The sequence below is a fragment of the Stenella coeruleoalba genome, assembly GCF_951394435.1.
Source record: "Stenella coeruleoalba genome assembly, chromosome: 7".
Taxonomy (NCBI): Eukaryota; Metazoa; Chordata; class Mammalia; order Artiodactyla; family Delphinidae; genus Stenella; species Stenella coeruleoalba.
Window position 1 is genome coordinate 46857273 of NC_137153.1, and position 21100 is coordinate 46878372.

The window sequence follows — 21100 nt, forward strand, 5'->3', positions numbered from 1 at the left end:
CCAGTTTCTAAGCTCTCCAAAATGTTGGTGGAATTTCATATCAGAGGCTCTAGACTACTTGGATGCTTCTGAGGTGGTGCTGTGTGATTGCCTTAAGGGATCATTCAAGAAATTCAGTATTCAGAACTTTTCATCATGAGAAGCTCTACAACATCATTTTCTCTGGGTGAATGCCTTAGGAATGGTCTTAGGTGAAAGTTACAACAGTAACAAATAGGTCATTTTGGTATATATTTAAATGAAGTTTCTTAAATACATCAATTGAGAATTAGGTGCACAGAGTACACAGACTATTGTATACTAAGTATGAATCATAGTGGATAAAAAATTCTGTGAGAGAATTACTTTCCTTTTAGGAGAAGATGCCATGTATCTATACATGCTATGTATTTCCTCAGAAAAAAGTCTTCTCCGTTTTTCCCTCACCTTGAAATAAAGTATGAGAATCACTAAAAAATGTTGTGGAAAAAGAGAAGAATGGTAAAATTGTCTACCTTTTCATTTAAAACAGAGATTTTCAGACTTCCTCTTAAACACTTTTAAGGGTAGAGGTGTAAATTCCTAACTAGATGGTATTTATACCTAGAAATATACACAGTAGAGGAATATATTTTCCCTCTAAAATTGGATTGAAGGTCCAGGAAGACTGTTATTTTTTTCCCCTTGTTTTCAAATACTCCTTAAACCTAAAGCATATTCTTACTCCACTTTGAATTTAAACTGTTGCTTATCCTTGGTGATCATTGTACTCATTGTCTAAAGAAGGGAATAAAACAATGATTCTTTTATCAGTTATATTTGCATATCTCTCACCTTGAAGTTCAAGTCACTTTTGTTTGAATAGGGATTAAATCAGTACTGGTTGTATTTTAAAAATATTAATCCATGTAAAATTAGTTTTATAGCATGTTCATTGACCTCTTTAACATTTTTCTCTCTTCACCACTATATCCTCCTCTTACTAATATTTTCTCTCATTTTTTAGATAACAATAACAGCTATCATTTAATCCCTCACTAAGTGCTGGGGATTGTGCTAAATTCACTGTACTTTAATCCCCACATCAATCAAACGCTGTACTTAGAGCCATTGTCTGCTTTAGTATTGCATACGCACTTGGGATTCACCTATAATATACACTCATCTCATTACAGAAAGAGACTATAATTAAGGCAAACAGTATCACATAGTGAAAAGGGAACTGACATTTCACAGTACTCATGTGATCTTGGACAAAAAACACATAAGTTTTGTGCACCTAAGGTAAAAATTTCTGTGCATGTTTTCCCAGGTTGACACTCAGGATTTTACTAGGTACATTGCCTGTTATAGGTATGATTTTAGTGAACATCCTGAGCATGTGGGCAGATTCTTTTTTATTTTTATACATGGCTTGTGCTGTCTTGTGTCTACTAAATATTTGCAAATACACATTCATCAAGTCCCCATTTCTTGTGTGCTAGACATTATTACTTACCTCAAATCGTGTTCCTCACTCAAAGCGCTAAAGGCATATTTACCCAAATTCTTTGTTCTGAGTGTTGTTCCAGCTCAGCTTGAGCCACATCCACCAATTCTTATGAAACTGATTTTTCATACTTTTCCTCTCCTTCCTGTGAACAATATTTACTCTATTACTCATATCTTTCTGCTACTTTCCCAAATCATTTTGGTGTAAAGGATTTCAAGTTAAGATGAACGAGCCACATGATCTAGGACCACATACGGACCCGGCTGCTTATCTTATTCATTACCATTTGATCCAGCATGTGACCTGTATCAAAGATCAGATTATTGGCCCCGTTATTATAACCATTGATTTAACTTTTAGGAATTATAGCTTTTTTTCTTTTCCTTCAGTGTTCCATGAAGAACCCAGCAAACTCTGAAGGAATTTCTCTCCAGACAGTTATACTCCTTCAACTCCCACCAAAAGAAACACACACAGACACATATACTTTTATGGGTTTTATCAACACTTTTCCCCCACCTTTCTCCACTACCTTATCTGTCCCAAACTCTGTTTTCTTTTTTCTTTTTTTCATTTAGCAAAATAATCTCTCTCTAATCCTTTATAGCTGGTTGCTTCTTTTGCATTTATACCATTTACTTTGCCATTATAGTTTATTTTTCATCTTTCTTAAACAATATTTAGTCTTAATTAAAATTGTCTTCTTCCAGCAACATTAGGAAATTCTGATGTGTGGGTTAGAGATACAATACACATTCCTATTTCATATCTAATCTTTAATGTGATCATAAAAAAATGACTTGTGATTTTCAGGATCATCCCCCTACCCCATGGAAATATTAAAATGTAAGTTTCAAGTAACTAGATAATAGATTTTGTGTGATAATTTTCACATTCCATATATATTTGTAATTATTCAACAAACACTTTAGACATTAAAAAGCATTTTTAGTGAATTAATGATATAAAACTTAAAATTCATAATTAGTTGGAAATAGCACTTTAGTTTATGGAACATGCAACTTCCAATTTAGGGTTTTTATGCTGTAACATATAATATATGACAATGGCAACTGTCTGCAACGTGTGACATTGTATATATCTTATTGATTTAATGAGATAGCCATATGAAAACACCTATGAAAACACCATATGAAAACACCATATGAAAACACCTAGCACTTATCACAGTGAGCCTTCAATAAAAGTTCAGGGTTGTTTATTGTAGAATTATGGATAACAAAATGAGATCAAGGCAAACAATTATGAATACAGAGTTAGAATATGATGAGCTATTGGATTAGCTGATGTATTTTCAGGAAAGCAGGATAGTTCTGCAATACATCCAGAAATTCATAAAATGCTATCCAGCCATTCTTGGCATTTCAGTATTTTTTGCCTAGTGTCCCATTATTGTGAACTTTAGAGTATTCTTTTTCTTGCCAAAAGTGGTTAACATTTAATTTCAAAGTTTGTTTCTCCGTAATGTAAATGTAGCTTCTGATGTCTTTCTGGAATCTAATGGGACATGTTATCCACTGTACAGAATTTATTTGGCTGGAAAGCATCTTTTCTTCAAAGTGAGTTCTAATACTCAAGAATAGAAAAAAGAAACAAAGAAGCACATAGTGATGGAACTAGTAAAAAAAAATTATATATATATATATACTATGTATTATATATAAATACATATATATTTATATAAACATATAAGTATTTAGTATCTTTATATACTAAATAGATACAGTTAGTTACTGATAGCAGTTTTTAGAAACACTGAGTTGATAAAGTAATTCAGATGAATCTGGCCTTTAAAACATGAACTTTATATGATCCCTCTTGCAATAGGTTAATAAGATGCTCATTTATTTCTGTTCTAATGTGCCACACTTGCCTTGACAAAGTTATACTTCTCAGTTAGGAGCACGATTTCCTCACTATCTCTGTTCCTAAGCTCATCTTCTTTGCCACTTAATGGATTAAAGATTTTCGGAAAGAGGTGGGACATGAGGCACAGATGTCCATGGTGCTGCTTCATTGAGATTTGTGCCTGAATTTCAACAGTATATGCATGAGACTGGGATTGAGGGAGATGTAGGAGAGGGATAGAATACAGTCCCATTCTATATAAATAGTATTATTAATTTTTTTTTACTGTGTATAGTATATATTGTCTAGAAGTAGAAGCCACCTAAATACCTACATATTGCATATCAACTTATCAAATTGATGACTATTATTTTCCACATTTTATGAATCTTCTCCAGGAAAATTATGGGAAATAAAGTAAGAATACTTGTTTAAATCTAGTAAAGAAGTCAATAGTAAAAGAAACAAGGCGCCAACACCCCCTATTACTTATAACTCAGTGTTAAGACGAGAAAAATATTTTTGTTGGTAATGTGTATATAATAAGAAAACATTTCAATTACAAATGTTTTAATTTTCTTAGTACAAGTGCCTTTCCCGGTAAAATAACATGGGATTGAATGGTTTTCTTCTTTTGTAGTAGTTCATAATCTGGAGCCTATTTGGTGCCTTGTAAGTCCCAGAAATTTTCATTTCTATTTTGTGCATTTGACAAAATCTATAATAACAGCAACATATAGGGAGTTAATTTGTAAATGGCAATGAGGAGTGATAATAAACATTTCATAGCTAATCAGCATCATGCTACAGAGACATAGATTGGTCTAAATGTCCTCTTTCACCTTCCTTTTATTTATAGGAATTGAAGACTGCCACTGGAAAGCTGCATCATGAGCTGCTTGGGCTTCTAAAGTGTCCAGTGGATTTTTAATTACATAAGGTAAATACTGACTTTATTTTAATTGTATTTTCAGGATGTAATGAAATACCATTTTTTGTCTTAAGACATCTTCTTTATATCAAGAAGGAAGTTAATTTTCTTTTATTTGGTCATATATTTAATTAAGTAGTTCCTCTGGTTTGTTAGCTCCAAAGTGACTGGGGGAAGTTATTGGCATATTGACAACCCACTGCTGGGCTTATGCATTTCCATCTGTAAAAGTATCTCATATATTATATTGTTTCAGACATATATTAATATGTTTCAGACAGTCTGTACACTGTTCTTGTTTGCTTAAAGTCATTTTGTCCCTTTAAACACCATGTTGGCATGCTCAAATATTACACATAAAGTTTAATGGCTAAAGATATTTTCTTTATTAATACTTATGACTTAGGTAGTCGTGTTGGAGGTAGATTATTATTAATTTGAAGTGGGAGCTGAGTTACATCTGGGCTTTTTTTTTTTTCATTAGTTCTGGAGGGTAACACATTTGCTCACTCTGTAATTTAAAAAATTACAGCTACAAGAATAGAAATTACTTCAGTGGCTTGAGTGTGTATGGCGTGGATGACTTTCTTTTCCTTGGAAGGTATTATTAGTTTTCCTACTTTCTCTTTCTCTACTAGTGGTCCTTTACCAAGCATCGCAACAAGGTTTTTATTATTTTTAAAATTTTTTTGTTTTCAGTTGTTAGAGAGTAAATTAAAGCATTTGCAATTACTGTTTTCCTTTTACCACCTAAAATTACAGAGAAAGGAATTAGGATTCCAGGGATGCCTAGGAAGACAAGGCTTGGCTAGTAACTGTTAAGAAATCCTCATTTAATGCAACTAAAGGCAGACATATGGGGCTACTCACTTGTGTCCTCATGAAGACCAAGAAATGAAGCAAAGAACATATTCTTCTGAAAAATGTATTTCCTAGAAAGGGAATATGCCAGCTTCCAGCACTGTTTCACATGCCTATCAGACAAACAATAATAGCAAAGAAGGAATGACTTGTATGTAAATAGTCTACCTAGGTACAAGTGGTGGATACACACACACACCAACACACACACGCGCTCGTCAGTCTAGGATGGTGTTTTGGGATCCAAAGGAATTCACACTCTCTATGCATAGAAATATAGATTTTAAATGAAAAAAAGAAATACATTTCAAGGCATAATAGGAGAGAAATTAAATATACACAAAATATACTAAATTGGTCGAATTTTAAAAATAAAGGCATCATTGATAAAATTTAAATCATGAACTGCATGATGAACCATATGGCTCACATTTTTCAAGGGTCTCCATTATGTTAACTTGGATGAGATAATAGGGAAAGAATGAGCAGTCATGTGAAGAGAATTAGGGGAAACTGCTCATTTGCACAGCACAAAACTGTCTATCATTCACAGGGCTCTTCCAATCAAAGAGAATATTTAATGGCACTTAAAATATGATAAATTTGACGTGATTTGAAGACACTGTGAAATATAATTGTTTCTTTGAATATTTCATAGTATAGTCTTTCATAGTTCCCTTAGCCAGTTTAAGAAATCCTGGTAAATTAACCTCTTTTTCCTGATTGAATTTATGTGAAATTATACAGTCTATCCCTGCTTGTGAACTCAAAGAACACTGGCTGTCTTCAGATTTTTGGATAATAGATGGAAGGTGGTTTTATTTTTATCAGCAAAAAATGAAATATACACTATTAATTTATTAAATGACTAGAGGTTATTTTGAAAATTAATTTCATTTAATTTTGATGGGGTTTTTAAAAAACATCAAAACCATATGGAAATTTGTCTGCACCGAGAACTTTCATTTTAACAAAAGTTTAAGGCATATAACATAAACAGAGCCCCTATCTTCTATTTAGATTCTTGTTCTAACAATTAAGCTTATTTTCACTTCCATTTTCAGCCCCTTCCTCCCAAACACTGGCTCTTTCTCCTTTGTCCACACAGTCAAGTCTTCATCTAAAGTGACAAAGGGAGATTTTAACGGTGTCCCCCTCACTCCCACTATATGTCTATTTTTTATTGCTAATGTTTATTTCCTCAAAACCTTAGGTGAGGTTTTAAAATTTATGTTCTCCATTCTACATATCAGAATGTATGTGTGTGTGTGTAGGCATATATTTAAATCATTATTAGTTGAGTGAGCTAAACTGTGAATATAGCAGGGACATGCTGTACAAAGAAACATATTCAAGTTTAGAAAGTATATGTCTCCAGTGTGTTGGACAGCGTGCAATTAGAATGTGGATGACATTAACAGGCATATTGAACTGAGAAGGGGCTATAACATAGGTTAGCACTCGGAATAGAAGACTCCCAAAACTGAGAATTGAATCCACAAGGTGAAGAAGGACAGTGATAAACTCAAAGATAATTACCCAGAACAAACATGATAATGAAGTAATCTGAAGATTTGAAAGAATTATGTATGCCTTGTTTTAAGAAGATAAGACTTACAAGTGCTAGAGATGATAATTCACTAAGTATTTGAATTGATGGCAGATGGAAGGGAGGGTAACACCTGTATAGCTGTGACTCAGAGAGGTTCTGGGACATTTGTGTGTAAAGTGATCAGATGGGGAAAAGATTTTTAAAATAATACTATCTGGGTTTAGTTTAAGTAAACAAAAAACAAAGAAAAAATGTAAAAATTAGAATTTCTCCCCAAACATAATGGGCTGCTGCATAAGGGCTGAGAGTCCTGACTCTAGAGATGTCACCTGGTGTGGTTGGCTTGCCAGCCGCTTCTCACCAGGAATACATGATTCAGTCAGCATTGCAAGAGATGACACTTTGCATCTTCTACATTACTCTATCATTCTTTGATGGCCTTTTATGTGGAGAAGTATCCTTTACATATGTCATTAGACCATGTATTTAATACTAAGTGTAGCTGATTTAAAATACTGTATTAGTGTTAGGTGTACAGCATAGTGATTCAGTATTTTTGCAGATTATATTCCATTTTAGCTTACTACAAGACAATGGGTATAATTCCCTGTGCTATACAGTATATAGTTGTTTGTATCTATTAATCCCATATCCCTAATTTGTTCCTCTCTCCTTTCCTCTCCCTTTTGGTAACCACAAGTTGGTTTTCTGTCAGTGAGTCTGTTTCTGTTTTGTATATACATTCACTTGTGTTATTTTTTAGACTCCACATGTAAGTGATGTTGTATAGTATTTGCCTTTCTCTAACTTATTTCACTAAGCATAATATTCTCTGGGTCCACCCATGTTGCTGCAAATGGCAGTATTTCATTCTTTTTATGGCTGAGTAATATTCCATTATATATATATGGTATATGTGTATATGTGTACACACACACACACACACACACACACACACACATATACATATATATGCCATTTCTTCTTAATTCAATCACACTTGGGATGCTTCCATGTCTTTGCTATTATAAATAGTGCTGCTATGAATGTTGGGGTACATGTATCTTTTTGAATTAGTGTTTTCATTTCTTCCTGGTATATACTCAGGAGTGGAATTGCTGGGTCATATGGTAGTTCTATCTTTTAGTTTTTTAAGGAACTCCATACTGTTTTCCTTAGGGCTGCACCAATTTACATTCCCACCAGCAGTGTATGAGTGTTCCCTTTTCTCCACATCCTCTCCAAAATTTATTTGTAGACTTTTAGATAATGGCCATCCTGACAGGTGTGAAATGATACTTTATTGTGGTTTTGATTTGCATCTATCTAATAATTAGCATAGTTGAACATCTTTTTCATGTGCCTGTTAGCCATCTGTGTCTTCTTTGGGAAAATGTGTGTTCAAGTCTGCTCATTTTTTGATTGGATTGTTTGTTTTTTTGATATTGAGTAGTGTGAGCTGTTTGTATATTTTGGATATTAATTCCTTGTCAGTCACATCATTTGCAAATATTTTCTTCCCATCTATATGTTGGCTTTTGATTCTGTTGATGCTTTTCTTTGCTGTGCAAAGCTTTTAAGTTTAATTAGGTCCCATTTGTTTATTTTTGCTATTATTACTTTTGCCTTGGGAGACTGATCCAAGAAAATATTGCTATGATTTATGTCACAGTGGGTTTTGTTTTTGCCTATGTTCTCTTCTAGGAGTTTTATGGTATTGTGTTTTACATTTACACACTAAACCATTTTAATGGTTTACATTAAAATGGTTTACATTTAAACCATTTTAATTATATTTTTGTATATGGTGTGAGGGAATGTTCTAATTTCATTGTTTCACATGTGGCTGTCCAGCTTTCCCATCATCACTTGTTGACTGTGTTTTCTTTACTGCATATTCTTGCCTCGTTTATTATAGATTAATTGACCATAGGTGTGTGGGTTTACTTCTGGACTCTCTATTCTGTTCCATTGATCTATATGTCTGTTTTGGTTTGTTTTTTCTGTTTGTTTGTTTTTGCCAATACCACACTATTTTGATTACTGTAGCTTTGTAGTATAGTCTTACATCTGAGAGGGTTATACCTCCAGCTTTGTTCTCTTTTCTTAGGATTGCTTTGGCAATTCTGGATCTTTTGTGCTTCCCTGTAAATTTTGGAATTATTTCTTCTATTTCTGTTAAAAATGACCTGGGTATTCTGATAGGGATTGCATTAAATCTGTAGATTGCTTTGGGTAGTATGACCATATTAATAGTATTGATTATTCCAATACAAGAGCATAGTATATCTTTTCATTTTTTAAAATCATCTTGTTTCCTTCATCAGTGTTTTATAATTTTCAGCATATAGACCTTTCACTTCCTTCATGAAGTTTAATCCTAGACTTTTTTTGTAACGATTTTAAACAGGATTTTTTTTTTAGTTTCTCACTCTGATATATCTTTATTAGTGTGTAGAAACACAACAGATTTGTGTGTATTAATCTTGTATCCTGCAACCTTGCTTAATTCATTTATTAGTTCTACTAGTTTTGGGGTGGAGACTGTAGGGTTCTCTATATAGAGTATCATGTCATATACAAATAGTAATAGTTTTACACCTTCCCCTCCAATTTGGATACCTTTTATTTCTTTTTCTTATTTGATTGCTGTGTCTAGGACTTCCAATACTATGTTAAATAGAAGTGGTAAGAGTAGGCATCTTTGTCTCTTCTTGAATTTATTGGGAAAGCTTTCATCTTTTCCCCACTGAGTATTATGTTGGCTGTGGGCTTGTCATAAATGGCCTTTTTTATGTTGAAATATGCTCCCTCTATACACACTTTGATGAGAGTTTTTATCATGAATGGATGTTGAATTTTGTCAAATGCTTTTTCTGCATCTATTGAGATGATCATGTGGTTTTTCTCTTTCCTTTTGTTGATATGGTGTATCACATTTATTGATTTTTGTGTGTTGAACCATCCTTGTAACCCTGGAATAAATCCAACTTGGTCATGTTTTATGATCCATGTTATATATTGTTGGATTAGGTTGCTAATGTTTTCTTAATTTAGGATGATTTTTATATAAATAAATTTTGTTTGGAAAAAATGTAGAATTTCCTCAGGGATTTTTGCCTGAGGCTTGTCTCCCAATTGTAGTAGCACAGCTTGGAGGGTATAGTCTTGATCTGGAAGTACTTTAATGACTACTTTTTCCCATGAGGAGGGTGGAAGGTTTGGCTGTATCACCTTGAAGAAAGTGAAGTGAACAGACTGTCTTGGATGTAGTCAGAGCTGAATTCGAGAGAGAAATTCAGGGGTATACGGGTTGAAATGCTTAAGCCCTCATTTCCTTTCTGAGCATGTTGGGGTTTAATCTTTCTGGAATGATTCTATCTTAATTCCATCCCTAACTGGGATATTGACTTGAAGTCAACTTTTTACTCTGTTTTTAGTTCATCTGTATAAGAAGGCTAAGCAAATGACCCCCAAGATTCTTTATAGCTACAAAAATCTGTGAATTTCATCTATGTGACATGTTTCCAGTAGTGAAGCAGAATGTTTTAGTGGTTACAGTCTCAGGCCCAGTACAGCATTCCTGGGTTCCCACTTACTGCATCTGTCACCTTGGTAATTTAGGGCAGGTCTCTGGGGCTTTGTTTACTAGTCTGTGAAAAGAGGATGGTGAAACTACTGCTCATGGTATGATATTGTTATTGAGGTTCATGTATTAATCATGGGAAGAAAGAATGACTTAATGTCAACCATTGCTAACTACATGCTCTGCCATTTCACTGGCCTTGAATTACAGCCCAACAATTATTCAGTTACCTAGGAGTACATTTTATAGTATAGATTAAAGTTAAGTATTTTGTGCATGCTTTACTTATTATTTTTTAATAATTTAAGATTATGACTAAGACAAGATGTTGGCCTTTCAATAAGAAAGGACGTATTGGATAAGACCAGAGTTTTTCCTAAGGAAAGTCCAGATGTTGGCTATAGATACTCCCTTTTGTATTTCTCTGCATGGGTGCAATGGTAGCCTGTTCAAGTAAGTGTTCTGGTTTAGGTATTGAGAAGATGCCAAAATTATGCATGCTTTAAAACCTATGGATATGTCTTAATTTGGAACACCTAATGATTATGGTCTGTTACTCATCATACAGATATATACATCACAGTTTCTGCCAGCCAGTATTAATCAGCAAAGTAGTGGCAAGAAATAATATTGAGGGAGGATTGCCTGAATGATATGAATATTTTTCATTCATGAATATAGCTTAAATTTTATCAGTGGATTAAATAAGACTATTAAAATCTTTGTGTTTACTCTATAGAAGTACTTTCATTGAACCACGGCTTGAATCAATACAATCGACTTACACTGATATGTGTTATAGATGTTAGAACCCCATGCTTACATTTATTGTAGTAATGTTATTTATGGTATGGTTTTTCGTCATCCTTTATAAAGTTTCTCCATTAAGGGACAAGGGAAGACAATACTTCCCTCCAGTCTCAGCACTCCAAAGGGTAGGGTTTCTCCCGGCAACTTGTTTATTTTTAACATCATTCCAGTAGATCATGTAATAGATTTATTTACAGGTACTTGTAGGGTGCTTGGAAGCTCAGAACCAAATCTGTTGCACGTGTCAGCAAGTAAATAGGATTGAATGATATATATATGGTAATGAAGCATAACTGCTTTGGGAGCAGTCTAGGCATGGATTCCATCTCTTTTATTTGGACCTAGGGTAGATTTGGTCACGATGCCACCTTCTTTTTTTTTTCAGTGTTTATATTATGGTGCTGTGGTGAAAATTAAGTAAGATAATCACTTAATATATTAATACACATTCTTGCTAAGTGTTAGCTATTGTCAATAGTAAAATAAGAAGTTCCCAAGAAGCATCTCTTTTTCTGCCACCTTTCGTGGCTTACCAACACACACACACACACACACACACACACACACATTTATGCATGTATTCATTCAGTAAACATTTACTGAGTGTCTATTATGTTCACTTATTACTCCTATGTCTGAGTAAACAATACAGATAAGATCCTTGTTGTCATAGAGCTTATGTTCTAAATGGGTGTTGTAGGGTATGGAGTTCATTAACTATAAAAATAGGTGAAAGAAAATATTTGGTAATAATAAGTCCTAAGTTGGAAGTAAAACAAGTTAAGAGCCTGAGGAGCTACTTCAAATTGTGTGTCAGAAAAGGCCTCACTGTAGAGGTGATGTTTTCAGCAGGAGCATAAATGATAAGAATGAGCTACCTGTGCAAAATCTGCAGGAAGAGCTTTCAGAAAGAAAGAAGATCTAAGTCCCAAGAAGAGATAGTAGTCTAACCGGAGAGATTCCAAGGTGCTGTGGGATAGCCATCAATGAACATTTATGCATGTAGGCATGCGACTGCCTTATCTTCCTTTCACTCTGAAAGGCCGAGGTCTTCCTACATGGAGAAGCCCAGTCATCTTTCTTACTAACACACTCTCCTCCTTTCTATCTTACCTCCACGTGGTAAACTGACCGAGGGCTTACTCCCTAGGCAGCTAGCTCCCTCTTATCTATAATTTCCTTTAAGACATCTGATCTGATCAGTGTCAGATATACAATTTGGGCTTGAATTTGGAGTGGAGTAGCAGAAATCTCTCAGGCTTCTAACCAAAGTCCTGGTTCCAACCCAGTTTATCACAGTTCTCCATCTTAGCATTTAGGTCCCAAACACTGTAATAAGAAAGTGGAACTTTGCCCAATTGCCAGTGTTCCTTGTAGACAGCTCCCTTAGGAATGACACAAAGAGTAGCCCCGTGGTCTGAGAAAGGAGTCCCATAGTCCTGGATTCCCCTAGCCATTAGCTACTTGTTTTCAAGTAGGTTGTAACTTTATCCCTAGCATTATTGAACCAGTTCCGTTTAAAAAATTGTCCTCACTTATTTTTACCTTACACCAAAAACAACTTAACCATCTCAAATCCTTTTAGGAATAAGCAGAACACAACACACTCTCTCAATGTAACTTCTTACTTCTGTTTACTAAATACCTCGTATTACCTATCAGTGGCATTTTTGTTCCTTATGAATGTCACAGTCTCATCAATCTTAATAAGGAACTTAAATACCTCAGTCCTCTTTGTGATTATCAGTTCAGATATAATATCAGGTTGATTCTTCCAGGAATATTGGTCCACTCTTTGTGCTTATCTCAACCCTCTACTGGTCCTCATGCATCCCGTGGGCCCAATAGTTTGATCCCTTCATGACTCAACAGTTATCTTCAGTGCACAGCATACAGGGCAAGAGAAAGGAACTAAAATTAAAAATGACCTTTTAAAACATTTTACATTTTCTTTCTATACCCATATGTTGTCAATGATCAGTATTTTATTGGAAGAAGTGAAAGTATTAATAGCTGTTTTGGAGACTTGAAGAGGAGGACCTTATTTCAGTGTTTGATTTGCAACTTCTTCAAGGCCCTTCCCAGTACTTTGCTCAAAGTAAGAGTTGAGGTGCATCGAATCGGCTTTGCATTTGCTACATGCCTTTCCCACAGGGCATGGGGGATAGCTAATCAAAATACAACTGCAAGTCACCATGCTTACAGCATCATCATTTTATCACCAGAAAAGAGGCTTGAAATGAATTTAAGTACCTGGGTTTTTTTGTCTGACAGATATAATTTCTGCCCTATATTTTCTCCTTATCCTCCCAGTTATGGAAGATAACAGGAAAAATAGTAAGTGTCCTGTGAACCCTTACACTTCTACCCTCAATATGTAAAGCTCTATTAGTAATTTTGTATTCCAACTCTGTGAAAACTGTTTTCCGAGGAAAAATGGATTTTCCTTCAGAATGTTGGAAATCAGAATCTTTGTCCACTGAGTGAGCTAAAGTTTAAATGATAATGGATCTCAGTAGAAACAGGAGAACATCATATTTGTATCAAGATTCATACAATTTCTATAACATTGCCGCGTGCCAAGCATTATTTTAAGCACTTTAAATTTACTTTATTAATCCGTGTAATAGCCTTATGAAAGGAAAATTATTGTTATCCCCATTCTGCAGATGAACAAACTGAGGGCTGAAGAAATTAAATAACTTGCCCAAGATCATACAACTGATAAATACAGTATGTGACCTAACAAGAGGCACTTACCAACAAAGGCGTACAACAAAAGACTATTTCTTGAGAGACTATAGGCCACAATGACAATAACGTAGTCATGAAAAATGCTTCTCTTGGTGCTCTCTCCTCAAAATTTCCTGTCAATTGATAAGTTACGTGAGGAGGAACGACTTTAGAGATTGATAAAAAAGTTTATAATATGAAGTTAAGTCTGTATCAAGAAAACTTTAGAGAAAGTAGTAGAAAGAAAGGCCTCAATTCCTCATGCTTGCAGACTAAGTAATTTTACCACCCAAGTCTAAATTTTCCCCTCAGAAAGAAAGTTGAGATTAATCTCAGCAAGTCTCTGGTAAATCTATTTACATTGGGCCTCCCTCTGGATTCTGATTACATTTTGCCCTACTGTTGTGTGACACCTAGCATCCTTGGAATCTTTTTATGACTCTGAGTGCATGCTCCACATGTAATTTACAATAGCATTTAAAAAATTGCAACACCTGGGCTTCCCTGGTGGCTCAGTGATTGAGAGTCCACCTGCCGATGCAGGGGACATGGGTTCGTGCCCCGGTCCGGGAAGATGCCACATGCCGCGGAGCGGCTGGGCCCGTGAGCCATGGCCGCTGAGCCTGCGCGTCTGGAGCCTGTGCTCCGCAACGGGAGAGGCCACAACAGTGAGAGGCCCGCGTACCGCAAAAAAAAAAAAAAAAAAAAAAAAAAAAAATTGCAACACCTAATTAATTCACCAATCAGCTCTCAGAGCCTGTGATCTTTTCCTAGTTCACTGTCGAGTTCCCTGTGGGAGAATCAGTATTCTGAGAGTGCCATTTCCATTATGCTGTGTGGTATTAGAGCAGAGCGCTAAGTTATGCAGCTCATTCATGGAGAATGTGCCATCCTCATGAGTGCCTTGATGACTTTGTTAAAAATACCTTCTGCCACCCTTGTTCTCATGAATACTCTGGCTCTGCAGTACAATGGGTTTTCACAGCGCCGTGAGTTAAGAGAAGGGAGATCAGCGTATCTCAACTTCAAACCTGTGCATTTTCCCTTGAGCTTTTCCATTTTATCCTTAAGAAACTTGATCCTGTTTGATTTTTTTTACAGTAATGTATAATCCATCTTCTCAGGTTTGATCATTTTTAAAGACTTTCTTGTGTCAAATATTCCAAAATGGGGAATTTTATACACAACAGAAATAATCATGGCTCCCATCTCATAGGTTTACAAAATTATAACCGGGTAAATGCATATTATGAGTACTTTCAGAAAAAAAGAAACATAGGAAGGAAATAAATAATGCTTGTAGAATTGTAGAATCAGTTTATTTATGATTAATATCTGCTTTCATGATTGCATAATTGAGAGTTTTGCTGAGTAACAAACTACCCCCAAACTCACTTGCTTAACCCAGTGATCATTTAATTATTTCTCATAGGTCTGTGAGTCAGTGGGCAGTTGGGGAATCCTGGGCTCGACTGATTTCAGTTGAACTTGCTCAGACCCAGGAGGTCAGCTTTGTGTAGGCCAGGGCTGGCTAGTCTAGGATGGCTTCACTCACTTATTTGTACAGTTTTCTGACTGAGACAATAGGGTAACTGGGCCACTTGTCTCTCCTCACATAGTTGATTAGCTTGGACAAATTCACAGCGGATGCCGGGGTTTCAAGACAAAGAATAGAAGCATTCAAGACTTCTCCAGGCCGTATGCTTTTGCTGTTGGCCAAAACAAGTCACAAGTCCAGCCCAGATACAAGGGGTGGACAAATGGACTCCACCTCTTGATGACAGTAGCTGAAAAGTAACAATACAAAGGGTGTGGATACAAGCAGGAGTGAAAAACTGAGGCATTTTTGCAGTCTGCCATATTTAACTATCTAGCAGAGCTTAATGGTCATCTAGACGTGAACCAGGTTTATTTTTTTTTAATATCTTTATTGGAGTATAATTGCTTTACAATGTTATGTTAGTTTCTGCTTTATAACAAAGTGAATCAGCTATACATATACATATATCCCCATATCTCCTCCCTCTTGTGTCTCCCTCCCTCCCACCCTCCCTATCCCACCCCTCTAGGTGGTCACAGAGCACTGAGCTCATCTCCCTGTGCTATGTGGCTGCTTCCCACTAGCTATCTATTTTACATTTGGTAGTGTATGTATGTCCATGCCACTCTCTCACTTCGTCCCAGCTTACCCTTTCCCCTCCCAGTGTCCTCAAGTTCATTCTCTACGTCTGCATCTTTATTCCTGTCCTGCCCCTAGGTTCTTCAGAACCATTTTTTTTCTTTTAGATTCCATATATATGTGTTAGCATACAGTATTTGTTTTTCTCTTTCTGACTTACTTCACTCTGTGTGACAGACTTAAGTCCATCCACTTCACTACAAATAAGTCAATTTCGTTTCTTTTTATGGCTGAGAAATATTCTATTCTATGTATGTGCCACATCTTCTTTATCCATTCATCTGTCAATGGACACTTAGGTTGCTTCCATGTCCTGGCTATTGTAAATAGAGCCGCAATGAACATTGTAGTACATGACTCTCTTTGAATTATGGTTTTCTCAGGATATATGTCCAGTAGTGGGATTGCTGGGTTGTATGGTAGTTCTATTTTTAGTTTTCTAAGGAACCTCCATACTGTTCTCCACAATGGCTGTATCAATTTACTTTTTGCACTGTTTCTAATCAGGCTGGTTCCCCAATCAAAGATAGCTCTTGTCAATCTGACAGCACAACCTAGCATCAGAACAGTAATATAAAACATTCTATATGCATCCAGAATCTTTTATTTGTGATGTTCCCTCTTTGTTTATTGGTTTTATTGGATATTTAGAGATATGAAAAACATTAAAAATATGTATGAGGTGTAAATAAAACTATAAAATGCACAATGTTCTGCTCAGCATCCTGTGTAAGAAAATGTTAACAATATCCTGAAGTAAGGCCTATATTTTCCCCAATCGTCTCTTTCCTTGTCCCCTCAGAGATCACTGCTCTTCTGAATTTGTTTTTATCAGTCTTTTGATTTTTATTATGGCTTTGGGATAAATTTTTACCAGTGTATATTTGTTGTAGGACACGTATCTTAAACGTTTTTGATTTTACACAAATGAAATCATACTGCCTACTTGCCAGAGTTAGCCACTGTTTTGAATTTTAGCTAAGGTATTAAGACTATTTACACTAATTACAAATGCTAATATATTTTCTTATATCTTCAACATCATTTTGAGTTTTTTCCCTACTCACCCTTATGTTTCTTTGTCTATTTCTTAATTATTTTGAACTGATTAGCTATTCTCATTTATCTTTCCCTCTATTAGTTCAATACTTACATTCTCTTTTCTAGTCTTTAGTAATTACCTTAGAAATGTTATCGGGCATAAAGAAACTCACTAAAGTGTGAAGTTCAATCTTTACTCTGTTTCTCAACAATATAACAGCTTGGAATAACAACTACAGTCAGTCTCCTTTCATTTTATATTCAATTTTCATGGATTTTAGTTCTATTTCAATTTTTAATCCAAATGACAGTTTTATTTTTGTTTCATATAGAGAAGAACATTGCTCACTGTCTTTGCTTACCATTCCTTCTTATATCTGAGATCTTCTATCTGAGATCACTTTCTTCTGTCTGAAGAGCTGCATTTAGAATACCATTTAGTAATTATCTATTGGTAACAAATACTCAGGTTCTGTCTCTAAATGTCAGTATTTCTTCCTCATCATTGAAAGACATCCTGTTGAATATATGATTCTTAGTTGATAGTTATTTTGCTTTAGCACATTCTGACTATTACTCTTCTGGTTTCTGGTATACACTGTTTCTGTTTAGAAGTCGGTTGTCAAGCTAATTGCTTTTGTGAAGATGATCAATCTTTCCTCTCCACTACATTTAACATTTTTTTCTGTGTTTTTAGTGCCTTGCAGTTTTACTGTGATATGTCCAGGTATTAACTTCTTTGTATTTTTTTTGTAATCTTAGGTTACTTAATCTTTATATTGGTGCCTTTCATTAATTCATTCAGGAAACCCAGAAAGGTAAAATGTAGCTTTAGTGCTTTATTCACATTTTGGGCTCTAATATATTTTTAATTTCTGGTCTCTGAATTTTGTTTTTAATTTTGTTTAAGTTGTGACATAATGTCAGGCATACAGCAAAGTGGCAGGAATAGTAACAGGGAATTTAATGTACTGTCATCTAAATTCTCCAACTGTTAACATGTTACCGAATTTGCACTGTCATCTCTCTCTCTCTTTCTGACACATTTAAGTTTAACTTGAGGTAAACGGCCTGTGAATCATGAAGTCCTTCCATATATTTTTCCTAAAAACAAGAACATCTTTTTCCTAATCACAGTATAATTATAAAAATCAGGAAATTAACATAGATATGATACTACTAATTAATCTACAGATATTGTAGTTGTCTATTGCTGTGATTACTCCAAAATAGTGCTTAAAACAACAAACACATGTGGCGTAAACTCTGCAATCAAAAGATATGCATTGGCAAATTGGATTTAAAAAAAGAAAAAACCAAAACAGGATCCAACTATGTTTTCTACAAAAGACTCACTTTAGATCTAAGGATATACGTAGCTTGAAAGTGAAATATTCTGTGCAAATAGTAACCAAAAGGGAGGAAGGATGGCTATGCTAATATCAGACAAAATAGACTTTAAGTAAAAATAGTTGAAAGAGAAAAAAGAGGACATTATATAATGATAAAAAGGTCATTTAGCAAGAAGATATATAATAATAATTATAAAGATATATGCATGAAACATCAGAGCACCTCAATGTATGAAGCAAACATGGACAGAATTGAAGGGAGAAACAGAGAGCTCTGCAAGAATAGCAGGAGACTTCAATATTCCATTTTCAATAATGGAAGAAAACTAAACATAAAATTGCTAACAAAACAGAGGACTTGAACAACACTATAATCCAATTGCAATTAACAGAATTGTACAGAACGCTCTATTCAGCAGTGACTGAATACACAATTTCCACATAGCTCATTCTCCAGGATAGACCATATGTTAGGTCACAAAACAAACCTTAATACCTTTTAAAATATTAAAATCATATGAAATATCTTTTTCAACCACAGTGGAATGAAACTAGATATGAACAGCAAAGGGAAAACTGGAAAACCCACAAGTATGTGGAAATTAAACAAAAACACTTTTAAATAACCAATGGGTCAAAGAAAAATCACAAGGAAAATTAGAAAATAATCTTGAGACAAATGAAAATAAAAACACAGCAGACCAAAAATGGAATACAATGAAAGCAGTGCTAAGAGGGAACTTTATAGCTGTAAATAATGGTGTTAAGAAAAAAGAAATATCTCAAATCAATAACCTAACTGTACACCTTAAAGAACTAGAAAAAGAAGACAAACTAAACCCAAAGCTAGCATAAGGAAGGAAATAAAAATTAGAGCAAAGATAAATGAAACAGAGAATAGAAAAATAGTAGAGAAAATCAAGAAAACCAAAGTTGGTTCTTTGAAAAGATTGAGAAAATTGACAAACTTTTATCTAGACTAAGAAAAAAAGAGAGAAGAATTAAATAACTAAAACCAGAAATGAATGATGGGACATTATTACTGATTTTACAGAAATTAAAGGATTATAAAGAGTTCTGTGAACAATTGTATGAGAGCAAATTGGGTAACCTTGATAAAATGGACAAACTCTAAGAAACATATAACTTATAAAGACTGAATCATGGGGCTTTCCTGGTGGCGCAGTGGTTGAGAGTCCGCCTGCTGATGCAGGGGACATGGGTTCGTGCCCCGGTCCGGGAGGATCCCACATGCCGCGGAGCGTGAGCCATGGCTGCTGAGCCTGCGCGTCCGGAGCCTGTGCTCCGCAACGGGAGAGGCCACAGCAGTGAGAGGCCCGCGTACCGCAAAAAAAAAAAAAAAAAAAAAAAAAAAAAAAAAAAAAAAGACTGAATCATGAAGAATAGAGAATCTGAATAGATCTAAAGAGACTGAATCAGTAATCAAAAACCTCTCAGCAAAGAAAAGCCCAAGACTAGATGGCTTCCCTGGTGAATTCTTCCAAGCATTTAAAGAAGAATTAACATCAATTCTTCTCAAATTCTTCCAACAAATTAAAGAGGAGGAAACACTTTCAAATTTATTTGGTAAATCCATCTAATATCAAAGTCAGACAAAAACACTACAAAAAAAAGAAAACTATAGATCCATATCCCTAATGGATATTGAAACAAAAATCCTCAAGAAAATACCAGTAAACTGAATTCAACAACAAGACATCAGGATTATATACCATGACCAAGTGGAATTTACTCCTGGAATGCAAGGATGGTTCAACATAAGAAAATCAAGCACTACATTACGTTAACAAAATGAAGAAAAATAAAAGCACCTGATCATCTCAATTGATGCAGAAAAATCATTTGACAAAATTTCACACTCTTTCATGATAAAAGCATCCAGCAAACTATACATAGAAAGAGACTATCTCAACATAATAAAGGCCATATATGAAAATCCCATAGCATCATACTCAGTGGTGAAAGACTGAAAGCTTTTCCTCAAAATCAGGGACAAGACAAGGATGATCACTTTTACCACTTCTATTCAACATAATACTGGAAGTCTTAGCTAGAGCAGTGAGGCAAGATGAATAAATAAAAAGCATGCAAGTTGAAAAGGAAGGAGTAAAATTATCTGTTCACAAATAAATAAAAAAACGTAAAGATTATATACATGCACACACACACACACAACTGGTAGAGCTAATAAATGAATTAAGCAAAGTTACAGAATACAATCAACACACAAAAGCCAGCTGCATTTGTATACACTGATAATGAAAATCAGAAAAGGAAATTAGGAAACACTTTCATTTATAATATTATCAAAAAGACCAAAATACTTAGGAGTAAATCTAGTCAAAAGGCAAGGAACTTTTCCATTGAAAGCTATAAGAAGTTGCTGAAAGAAATTAAAGAACACAAAAATAAATGGAAAGACATTCTGTGTTCATGGATCAGAAGACTTCTTATTATTTAGATGTAAGTACTATCCACTGAAGGCTATATTTTGTATGCAATCCTTATCAAAATCTCAACATACTTTTTGAAGAAATAGAAAAATCTATCCTAAAATGCATGTGGTATCTCAAGGGACCCTAAATAGTCAAAATAATCTTGAAAAAGGAGAACAAAGGTGGAAGACTTATTCTTCCTGACTTCAAAACTTATTGCAAAGCAACAGCAATCAAAACACTGGTACTGGCTTAAAAA

At 34.8% G+C, this 21100-nt stretch overlaps 1 protein-coding gene across 5 annotated transcripts in view; it reads left to right on the plus strand.

Moving 5' to 3' along the window:
• LINGO2 (leucine rich repeat and Ig domain containing 2) overlaps positions 1-21100 on the plus strand; it is a 1187073-nt gene that overhangs the window by 510585 nt on the left and 655388 nt on the right. For 4 of the 5 annotated variants that reach the window (XR_013829114.1, XM_079927035.1, XM_079927036.1 and 1 more), the window contains one exon: positions 4200-4280. The gene's annotated coding sequence lies outside the window, so the exon portion shown is untranslated. Of the gene's footprint in view, positions 1-4009; positions 4281-21100 lie in introns of those variants that run through there. The other variant, XM_079927038.1, reaches the window with a different exon arrangement.